General features: G+C 49.2%; 1 protein-coding gene across 1 annotated transcript in view; it reads left to right on the top strand.

Annotated features, from left to right (window-relative positions):
• Positions 1 to 3,858: 3,858 nt before the first annotated feature.
• C14H10orf71 (chromosome 14 C10orf71 homolog) overlaps positions 3,859 to 12,173 on the top strand; it is a 49,902-nt gene continuing 41,587 nt past the window's right edge. The window contains exon 1 of the mRNA XM_029469342.1: positions 3,859 to 3,957. The gene's annotated coding sequence lies outside the window, so the exon portion shown is untranslated. The remainder of the gene's footprint in view (positions 3,958 to 12,173) is intronic.

Genomic DNA, 12,173 nt, shown 5'->3' with positions numbered 1-12,173 from the left:
GACCTCCCTGGACTTTGTCCCAAATGCACTATCTGTCTCAAGCCTTTAACTTAAGCTTTGATGAAGGTACCCAAGATGAGATAACTCGAAAGTCTTAACAAGTGCTAAGAAGGCTGTCATGTTCCCTGCTGCCTTGTGGTAGAATTGGTCTCCTTGGAGCTACTGGTACCTACATGAGGAGATAATGATGGAGCAGGTATGGTGGGAAGGTGGGGTCTAGGCTCTGAGTCTGACCACGGTGAATATAAAATCAAAGTGGGTGATCAGAGCCATCAAATCTGGATGGCAAGTGATCTTCCAGGATCCAAGTCAAGGTCAAACCCTCAGGTGCAAGGCAGGTGAAATAACAGAATCAAGAAACTTACTCAAACACCGCTCTGGAAGGCAGGGTATGACTAGCTTTCTATCCAAGGTCTCTGAACAAGCTGGCCCACCCTGGAGTGCCACTTGTCTCAAATGACTGGCATTGGGCGGGTTGGCACCTGACATCCAGGGACCCTGTAGTCCACATGAGGAGTGAGATTTTTGCTTTGAGAGTAAGACAAGTCTCTGCTGTGATAGCTGGCTTTGTAAGTGAGAGTTTGAACTACCCTGAAGGTAGTTTAAGCTACTGGTAATCACTCTAGAGGCAGAGGCATCGCTCACAAGAACAGGAGACTTAGTAAGGCCATGGCCTTCCTGGTCCAACAGACTGGAAATTCATATTAGTTTCTTTAATTAAAAAAAAATTCATTAGAAACTCTAGAAACATCATATACCATGTTGAGTAAGGTAAAACATCATGTAGAAAAACATAAGTGCTAACAAACTTTTAAAAAAAGACAATAAATCAATAAATAAACCAAAACCACCCAGGGGCATGAAACAGAGCAGGAACGTTCTACCACATTTCATGAGTAACACCAAGAGCCTGAATAAAGCCCAATGGCCACTAGTCCATCCAGCCTTCCATCCACCCATTCACCTGTCTAGTCTTCCATCTGCCCATTCTCAGGTTTGATCACCATCTATTCACCCACTTATCCATCTGTTCACTTACATATCCCTTCATTCACCGGGCTCTTGCAGAGTTCCCCATCCACACATCTACCCCTCCATCCATCCACCCATCCACCACCCATCCACCTATCCACCCGTCTCCCCATCCATCTATCCATCCACCCATCCATCTATCCATCCACCCGTCTTCCCATCCATCTATCCATCCACCCAATACATACATACATACATACATACATACATACATACATACATACACACATTCATCCATCCATCTGACCATCCATTCTTTCTATGATTCATTTACCCATTCCTTCATTCAGCAGTCATTTTCAGTGCTCCTCATCCATTTATCCATCTGCCCATGCATCTATCCTTCCATTCCTTCATTCTGCAGGCCTTTGCAGAGTTCCAGGAACCCACATGGTGCTAGACCTTGAAAGATATCCATGACTGACACATCCTCATCCTCATGCAACTCATGGCCTCTGAGGAAATGGGCATCATACCCAGGACCCCTAGACAATAAAGTGATCCCACTGCCGTTTCCATGCACCCCATATTTTCCTCATCAAATAGTATTGCAACTGTTTATTCTGGAACCTACAAACTCCATGACAGATTAACACCATTGTACCACCTTAGAACTCTTTTGCATGGATTAATGCACAGCCACCTAAATAAGTAGGAAGTACAAAACACAGGAAAAAGAAGACCCAGAGAGGTATCAAGTCAGTTTACCCAAGGTCACACAGGAAGCACAACCTAAATACATATGCCCTCTGTCATGACCTTTGTTATCCAGTAGGAGAGCAGGCTGGAGCTCTGTTTAGTGGGGAGGAAAGATCTCAGAACCTAGAGTAGTATCAGGCCATCCAGACCCTCAGCAATGTGATTCTGGGAAACCAGTCAAGTCTTACAAATGAGTACAATGTACATCAGAGAAGGCAAAAATCCACAGTCTGCATCAGACAGAGGAAGACAGGAGATGGAGGGGGATGGGAAGGGAAGAAGAGGGAGGGGCAGGGCAAAGGAGAGAGCACCTGAAGCCTATGGTCTGGGGTACATGACTTGAAAGATGATCAGGGAGGCCCAGGCTCCTGGGGCAGGGCTAAATCAAAGGGCCCAACAGGAGTGTAAAATCACATTCAGGCCAGGGAGGTGGCAGACCCAGGGTTTCCAGCTGCTACAGGGACTAGGTACGGCCACCAGTGGGGAAAAGCCAACACATACCACTTAAAGGAGGAGGAGAAAATGAAGGCATAAGTAAGAGGGTGCCAGCCAACGTGATGAGTAGAGGACACTGTCCCCACCTGAGCAATCACTTCCTAAGTGCCTCCTGCATGCATATACTGCATGCCACACTGCTCTAGGGGATCCAGCCTGGGACCCCAAACACTACTGTTGGGTGGGTCTGCTCCTCCTCCTTTAACTGGGAAGGAAACTGAGCCTTTCCAAGTGTCCACAGCAACAGTGATGGGGAAGAGTCTGCAAGCACCATAAGAGGACACCCAGGTCACCTGCACTCAGCAAAGAACAGGGCACAGTGACAGCTGATCAACTCTGTAAGCATCACGGTGGCAGAGTGCCAAGCTACAAATCATACCACATCATCAGGAGAGCCAGAGTAACCAGCAGGCGTCTCCACGTGCGTGGCCTGCTGACTCCAGCTGTCTTAGCTCAACCGGATCTATTGACCATTCAGTAATCCAGCCGATAGCTGGGCAGCTGACCCAGGAGCTCCACCACTGTCCAGCCCAAGATGACACCCAGCCTCCTCCCTAGCCCTGGGATTAGATGGTGTTAGTCACCATTAAAGAGCTGTCTTCAGAATCAGCACTGCCTAGGCAGGCTGAGGCACCCCAGACACCAGGACAGAGGAGACAACAGAGGCACCCTGCACTCTCAGGATGGATCTATGTCTTGGGCTGGCTTTTTCAACCATCCTGGTTTGACTTACCTGTCAGTGATCATCGCAATAAATTTCATTTCTGACCCACTGCTGTGAATTGAACCCCACCTCCTCAAAAACAAACAAACAAACAAAAAAACAAAGTGTCCACAGCCCCGGGCCCAGACTCAGAGACTGTGACCTTATTTGGAGAAAGAGTCCCTGCAGGTGCGATTGCATTACTGAGACCGGCCCTAACCCCAGTGGCATGTGTGCTTTCATAAGCAGGAGTGTGGGGGCATCTGAGGGAGACAGAGAAGAAGTGGCGCCTTTCCAGAGAGTTGGAGACTGAGGGGGCAGTGGGACCACCAGCTCTGGGAGAGGTGAAGAGGAGTCCTTGCATGGAGTCATGTGACCCTGCTTGATTTCCAGGTACCACTCTCCATAATGTAAGGAAATACAACCTCTGAGCTGACTGCGTGTGGTCATTTACGGCAGCCACTGCATGGTTATCACACGTGGCTGGCAGCATCTGACCGAGTGAGCTGCTATTTGCAGGAGGACCTACAGGGCTGGCTGGGTCCTGCTCTGTCTGTTCTTGGCGGGGAAGGGAATCCTGAGGTTACATCTGCCAGGGTGTGGAGCCCAGGGCAGGGGAAGATGAGAAATGGGTCTATTTATAAACAAATAGAGCCAGAGGGAGGGCACAGGGTCAAGAGAGGGCTTCACCAAGGTCAGAGGCCTGGTCCCAGGAGACAGGGGGACTAATGCAGGGAAGAGCCAACACCAAGAGGAAGGCAGGGGCGGAGTCAGGGTACTCTGTACCTCTCCGAGTGCTGGGCCATGGTCCCTTTCTGAACAAGAATGCCCAGCCAGCTTCCAAGTCATATCTGGTGTTGGGTGAAAGGCAGGCTCCACTGGACTGGGCGTGAGCAGATTCTTTCCTGCTGTCTCATTGCTTCTCCAGGGAAGCAAGCAAGAGTGCCCTGGAGGGTGCCCCTCTGGGCCCCGTCTGTGGACCCTTGTGCCTGCCCTTCTTCTGCCATTTTCAGGGGATCACCATCAGGGTAAGTGAACCACTGTGACCTTAGGGTGGAGGGATTTAATGAGAGGAGTGATGTTCAGTCTGGGGTCACTGCACAAAGGACCTGGTACCAGGTGGCTCTGCCTAGCACTGAGCAGGTATGGGTGGGAAGATGCTCTGCTCTGAGGCTCCAGGGTTACTGAGAGCCAGCTGCAGCTTTCCTCCACAACACCAGCAGCTTCTGGTCAGCTCAGCGTCTGGATTGGCTTTCAACCAGAATCTTCTATCCTGGAAGCACTTCTCTCTATAGCAGAAGAATTTTGGTACAGACTTACCTCCTCAGATCCAAGAATGGTGGGCTTAGTCAATGAATCCCCAGTTCTTACTCGATCCACTTCTTGGCTGTGTTTCCCACAGCAAATCACTAATCTCTCTGAGTCTAGTCTGCACCGTGGGGCTAACAGGCCTGCTTCACTGAGCTCATGGGGGCATTAGAGGGGACTGGAAGTGTAAGCAAAGCTCTAATAGAGGATATCTTTGGACAATATGTTTTCTGTTTAATCTTTCTTGCTGAGAAAGTGGGCTGGCGAGATCCACCCCACTGAGTCCTTAGCAATGCCTGGCGTGACTCGGTAGGTGGAAGAGCTTAGTAGGGGCAACTCAGCCTCCCCCTCATGACTCTGGACCCACCAGAGCTGGTCACAGTCAAAAGACCTGAATTCTGGATGTGAAAAAAAAATCGCACTTTCATCTACCAGTAACCACAAGGTCCCCTGTAGAAGCTCCTGCTGAAGTAGACACCAAGTGTGTATAAGGCAGAGGTCACCTATAGAAAGGACTGTCACAGGGAGATACAGGGTGCTGCTTCTAGCCACTTGCATTTTCATAAACAGGACCAAGAACTATCATGTCATCACACACCCATTCAATACTGAGCCAGCAACAGGTCCCTTCCCAGGGTACACACAAACAAGCATAGACACGTGCACAGACTCACATGTCAAGGCAGACCCTCTCACACATTAATGCAGTGCACACACACATACACACTAACACACAGAGCACACCTCCATAGGGACTCATGCACACTAACACACAGGGCACACCTGCACAGCAATCAGATATGAAAGCAGAAGAGAGAGCCTCTGCCATCCAGATGTGCAAGCTTGGATGCTCTATACTGCTGGACTGACTGAAGAGTATTTCTCTCTCCCTCCCTCCCTCCCTCCCTCCCTCCCTCTCTCTCTCTCTCTCTCTCTCTCTCTCTCTCTCTCTCTCTCTCTCTCTCTCTCTCACACACACACACACACACACACACACACACACACAGTGTATCCATATGCTCCTCTACACCCAACTCCCCCATTCTACCAAGGCTATGGGAGGGGTTCAGTGTGATACCCCACATGCAGTGTGTGGGACTGAATAGGGTAACCTTTGCATATTGGGAGAGACTGAGTGGGATTGGGATAACCTATGCACACTAGGAGAGGCTGAGAAAGGAAGCCTGTGTGGGTGACTCCATCTTCAACTGTTGCACCCAGCACCCAAGTGTGTGTCTAGGATCTGTGCAAGGTAAGGAAGACGTAGTGAGGGGTGTGCCGCTCAAGTTAACCTTGAAATGTTGCCTGGGTGCTACTCATCCTGGGATAAGACATCCCACGGAGGCTCACAGAATCTTGTCACTAAGGAGGCCTTGGAATAGACATGGGACTGGGCAGAAAGGAAGACTACCCAGTCTATCCAGTCTGAGCCCTGCCTATGCATCCCACTCTCTGGACTAACAGTGAGAAGACCCCACAGAAAGGCAAATTCTTAGGACTTGCTCCAGCCTATCACCGACTCTGACAAACTGAAACTCCATGTCTGCAAGTCTCTCTTCCTCACAGCCAATGCTGTTCAAGGTAAATGCCCCTGCCTGTCTGCCACCATCACACTTGCTCATCAGGCATTGAGTAAGGGTCTTGCAATGCGATGCCAAGGAGACAAAGCTTGGAGTCAAGTCTCACTGTCACCCACCTGGCCTCTGTATTCCTGACGCTGACACCAACATTGCAGGATCGGAACCTGGACTGTGATGCAAACACACAAAGCCATGAACCACAGTGAGCTGGCAATAACTGGGAACTGTCAGGGGAATCCTCAGTTCTACAGTCAGAACTGTGGCTGCCAGAGCCAGCCACAACTTTCCACGTGCACCTTCCGGAAAGGCAGCACTATCCTGAGCTCTTCAGACCTGCAGAGCAGTGGGCAGAGCACAGTCCCTGTAAGACATGGAGCTCTCAGGATACACAGAGCCACCACCATCTCTCGAAACGCTGTACCTCTCAGAAGCTCTGGTCACAGTGGGAGACCATGTACTGTAGGAACTATGAGGGTAGCATTCTATGGACCATGGTGGATAAGGAGGCAGGTAGCCCTCCCTAGGAGCTCAGGAATCTTCTCTAGTAAAGAGAAGCCTGAAGCAGGAAGGACAAGACTAGGGGAGGTGGTGGTCTGGGTACATGACATCCCCGAGGGTGGATGATAGACAGGGACAGCAGGAATCAGAGCATCCCATTAGAACTGATTCTGATGGAAGAGTGTGAAAACTTCAGGACCAGCCTCCAATGGTGACCGGACTTGAAAGAAAAGGCAGGAAGGAGCCAGTGCCCTCCAATGGTGCATCAAAGCCAGTCATGAACCAATGATGCACATTAGCATGTAAGCTTTTTGGACAAATAAGATACCTAGAGGCCAGTTGGGTTGGGCTTCATCACCTACATCCTTTTGAACTTGATCAAAAGGCTCACTTTTCTGGTTGATGTGGGCCAAACTATGGTTTAAAAGATAAACCCCAATTTTTCACCTGGATCCTGGGTGGGCACTTATGTGGGAAAGGCTATGCCCAGGTGTTCTTGCATCAGGACACTTGAAAAGAGCAACTTAATTGTCGGGGATGTGGGTGTAGTAGACAGTAATACAATGATAATGACCTTATGAAAGACACACAAAGGAGGAAAATTCCAGATAGAAACTGCATGCAGATAGACATCCAAGTGGTATGAATCTCGATGCTTCCTGCCTCAGAGCCTTCATGGGGAGCACGGCCCTGCTGACAGCTTGGTTTCAGACTTCTGGCCTCCAACTCTGTGTGGGAATAAACCCTTGTTGCTTTCAGCCCCCTAGCTTTGGCGACTGTTACAGCAGCCACCGGAGCCTCATCAACATCCTCATACATCATCAACAGTAGAGAACCAAACATTTATCACCGTCCTGGTTTTTTTTCTGTTTCCAAGTTCTTCTCAATGAGTATATCACTTTTATTGTGGGGAGGATGGGAAAAAGAGCTGTCCTTAAAATACAACATCTTCCTGTGGCTGTCACAACTGTAGAAACCAAAGAAGCCCCATTTCCTCCTATCTGAGATCTCCATCCTCCAGTACCCGTTATGGGAGGTCTGGCTGCTCTCCCGTGTCAGGTGAAATCAGAGGGCCCCACGAGGCAGCTCATCTGAGGACAGGCCAGGACACGCAGCACAGCCTGTCTGCCCTGGAGCCCAGAGGAGGAGGCCATGTCCTCCAACCAGCAGACAGCCTTCTCTGTGGATGCCACCGCCACCCTCCTCTCCTGACCACACCTAGCGCCTGGCTGTGTCCTTCAAGTCAGATGGTGGGTAAATGTCTCAAGTGCCCTCCAGGCAGAGATAAATATCAAGGAGCAGGATCCTGGAATCTGGTTTCCTATTTTTAAATGGAATGAAGGATAAATCATTTCTGCTGACTGTTTTTACCTGGCTGCAGGAAATGATGCATCGCCATTTTTTAAAAGAAAATTAAGCCTTTAATTCCATGACATGTGTAATAAAATGGCACTTCAGCTCTCTGCACTGAATATATGGCCCATTGTGTCCTAATTTACTATTCTGACACTACCTAAAATGTTCTGAAGTTATTAATGTGGCAATATATTCAAGCACAAAACCCAGCCTTCATACGCTACTGAAGCACTTAATTAACGCAATGGATGGCTGTGCCGGAGCAGAACAGGGTAACAGCAAGAGGTGCTGAGTTCCCTCTCGCCCTGCCATTGATGCTGAGGTCATCTGGAGCCCACGGTTATTATTCTGGAAGGCAGTGGTGACAGCACCTGATGGACCTGGTTGTCCTCAGACCCAAGGCACCGTTCTCTCTCTCTTTCTCCACTAAGACTGCGCTTATACCATCCCCTTACTCTGATATGAAATTCACCTTTCTTCTCCTGCTTGTTTATAACACTGACTAATGTGGTCAGAGCCAATATCAACTGACCTCATGTTGCCCCTGCCCCCACCCCTTAGCAGTGGGAACATCCACTGCATGGGCACCTCTGGACATATCCACGGGATCACTTGGAGTGACAGCCTTTCTCTTCTGCCAAACCATCTGAATGAGCTCACAGATGCCTCTGGGACCTCCAAGGTCAAGCGCTTCAACTCAGCCCCAAACAAAGTAACAATCCCATCTCATCCTATACAAGGGTCAAGTTATTTGAGTGGTTGATTTAGCTTTCTGAAGACTCATAGGGATTTGAAACTTCACACACACACACACACACACACACACACACACACACTAAAATCTTAGCAAAAGGCAGGAACAAGGTTCCTGCTGGTGAGCAGAGTTGGTGGCCCAAGAAGAGGAGAATAGATACAGCTGAGACTAAGCTTTTGAAGGGGACATGACCTTAAGCAAATTATATAGCTAGCAATAGTACACCCCCCTCCTAGGGATGCTGTGGCCATTCAAATTCTCCCATAGACTTAGACCCACACCTGACATATAGACACAACCACTATGTGTTAGCTGTGGACTTGTCCCACACCTCACACAGTGGCTTGCTGAATTACCCAGCACTTGAATGACCTCCCACATTGCACGGTTAAGTGAGTATCCAGTACTATAAGGCTCATGTGTGCCTGCACCTCCTTGTCTCTCACATTCAAGCCTTCAGCAAGCACACTCTCACTGAGAACAGTTCTACCCCCAGTGCCCTTCAGTCCCTTCCTCTTTCTCACCTAGCTTCTCAATAGCTTTAAAGCTTTTTATTCGCTGACTAGAGTTTCCGTGTATGTGTGCATGTGTGTGTGTGCGCGCGCGTGCGCGCGTGCCTGTGTCTATGTTAATGCACAGTAGGTTGTATAGACCCTTGTTTGAGTCCACTATCTGCTTCCTGGAAACCGAATAACCACCTTGGCCTTCAAGACTCCAGGAGACCTAATCCTATCTGCCCTCGACTCTCCTCTCAAAACGATTTCCGATCCCTCAAATAAGATCCATGAAATCAAGGACTCTGACTGTTGCCTTGGCTGCCTGTGGTAGTTGGAAAACAACTACTACTCTTTAGAAACAATGGCTGATCAGATCCCTGCAGTCTATACCTACACCCTATGCACTAGTGAACAGCAGGAAAACATGCTAACAAAATGGCCCCATTTAGCTAACCCTGTAGCAACCCCTGCACCAAGCCAGTGAACAAGTGGAAATCAGGAGGGGAAGTACTGGATACCAGCCCAGGCTTCATCTCTAAGAACCAGAACGGCCCTAGGAAGACCACTGCACTCAGCTACACAGGCTCCGCACTGCATCCATTTAGGGGCATCTCTAATGTAGAACACTATCAAGCTTTGGATAGGGCAATGCACAGCCTGCTCCATCAGAGTGAGCCCCCACCAAGCCTCCTTCCTGGGCCCTGCCCAGACTCAGCTATGTTTCTCTACTGGTACCTTCCTTTAGAATGCTCAGAGCAATAACCAGAAAGCATAACTCGACTGTCACGCGAGGAGGAAGGGGCATGGAAGGCAGACAGGAAGAGGGGACACTTTGGTGCCATCAAATCAAATGCAGCTTTAAGTCCTGTCCCTGATGTTTACTAGCTATGTGTCCTTGAGCCATCGTTCTCTTAGAGTCTTAAGCTTCCAGCACCTAGAGACCCTAGAACACATGGCCTTAATTCAGCTAGATATCTGCACGAGCAGCTGATGGGGAGAGCCTTAAGCAGGTCCTTGTGCTGACGAGTGTGTGTGAATTCTGGCTGCAGGAGGCTGTCTTCTTCACCGACAGCAGGACATCCTGGCTTCCCTTCCTTCACCATGGTGGGAAGCATAAAACACCATGATTCCTCCCTGCACATGGGACCAAAGAGGTTCAGTGGATTTCCATAGTCCTTTGCTGGTGTGTAGGAGTAAGAATGTGAATAGACAGCAGCCTTAGGCCTTCTGACAAGTCTTGCAGCTTCTGCTTAGCCAGGCTGCTGCCTGAGACTGGTTGGGGCACAAAAGATAATTGCTCAGCTCTTCAAGGCAGCCACAACATTGTGACCCATCTCCAAGCCAATGTTCCACTCCCTCATCTCGGACTCTCTCTCTTTTCTCACCTGCCTTTGTGGGGTCTGAAGAGAGATGACTCCCAAACACAAATCCTTACCCCATGGCTGGGCTGGGCTGTTAAGCCAAAGGCGGCAATAACATTAAGACCAAAACCTGGGGACAGTGCTGCTGACAGCCCCGGTGACAGCCCAGCTGGGAGGACAGCTATATTTAGCACATGCTTGACCTAAGATGCTATCTACCAGGAGCAGAAGCACAGCAAGGGGGCAGAGAGGAGTAGGGGAGAGGCCCTCGTACACTCACAGGGCCCCAGCCATGGAGCCTCAATTAGCTACTCCTGCAAGTGTCGGCTTTCCAAACACAATTTTGTTTGCAGCGTTAGAGAGACCTTATGACTCTCCAGGAGGCCTGACTGAAGTCACCGCGTATGGTGACCTTGTTAGGAGTGGAAGCTAAAAGCAGCCGGCTCTGTTTGTAAGATAGGAAAATTTCATAAGGAGGTTGACCAATGTGCTGGCTCTGGTTCACCAAATCAGTTTCCTTCGGCACCTGGGAGATGGCAGGTGGGGTCCCAGGTGAGCTGGCCTTGACTGTGTTCTTTGGAAGATCTGTTTGAGTGGATGGTTCTGGGTCCATCCCCATCTCACAGACAAAGAGACACAAAATGTTTTTGCAGAGATTTCACCAAAGGCCTCAGCAATACGTGAGCTCCAGACGTGCTAATATCTCCCACCTCTGGAGGTGGCCCAAGAAAATCAGGGCTGAGGTAGGGACCTCATTTCCCAGAAGCAATTTTACCTCTGCGCCCTTTGAAGTGCCTGAAATTGACCTGAGACTGCCCCTGTCAGCACCCTGCAGGAGGCTGCTGAAAGCACTGTTGGCACCTGATTAAAAAGAGGCTTGTAGTCCAGCCTGCATCTCAGGCACTCATCCCCAAAACAAGGAGTCATGGCCTGCTCACCCTGGACACTCATCCCGGAAAGAGCCCAGTGGTTTCTTCTCACCTGAATGTGGGTACCCTGGGCTAGACCAGAGAAAGACACATAGAGCTGCCCTGAGATAAATAATGTTGGCATTGGGGCTCTGACCCTTACTGCTTTACTTAGCGTTCCTCTGTGTGACGACATAACCAAGAAAAGTATCTTTAAGAAGAAAGGGCTTTTTTTTCTGGCCGACAGTTTCAGACAATTGAGTCCATGGTCACCTGGACAAGACAGTTGACATTCAAGTGGCCCATGAACCCATGGGTAGAGACTTTATTTATCAGGTTGTGAAGATAGCTTAGTTGATAAAGTGCTTGCTGTCAAGCTTGAAGACCTGAGATCAACTCCCCAACATGCACATAAAAGCTGTATGGAGGTGCATCTGTAGTCCCTGTTCTGGGGAGGCAGAGATGGATGGATCCAGCTAGCTTAGCTGGTCGGTGAGCTCTAGGTTCAGTAAAAACAAAAAAGATATAGAATGACTGAGGAAGATAGGTGCTGACCTCTGGCCTACACACACACACACACACACAAATGTGCCCACGTGCACACACACATACATATGCACCCAGGCGCACACATGCAAAGGATTTTTATTTATCTTTTTCTAAGATCATAGTTTAGGGGTAGTTTTATGCTTGTAGGAAAACCGAGCAGAAAGTTTACAGCTGCCCCTATATACACCTACCCCACACAAGCACAATCTTCCATCTTCTACATCCCAGAGAGGGGTTCCTCACCTTCTTTCCCCTCCCTGAAAATTGTCTATAATGAGAAAAGTACATTTTACCAAAGATGAAAGGATGAACAAAGAGAGAGAGAAGGGGAAAAAAGGATGGGCAGCAACGGATCCTTAGCCCAGAGTAAGAAGCCAGGCAGGCTCTTGACCCTTCAAGGATGCCTTTTAGTTTCTCCAGCTGTAGTAACATT

This window comes from Mus caroli, chromosome 14 (genome assembly GCF_900094665.2).
Source record: "Mus caroli chromosome 14, CAROLI_EIJ_v1.1, whole genome shotgun sequence".
Lineage (NCBI taxonomy): Eukaryota > Metazoa > Chordata > Mammalia > Rodentia > Muridae > Mus > Mus caroli.
Note: the sequence above shows the minus strand (reverse complement) of the source record. Positions and strands in the feature narration are given on the sequence as shown.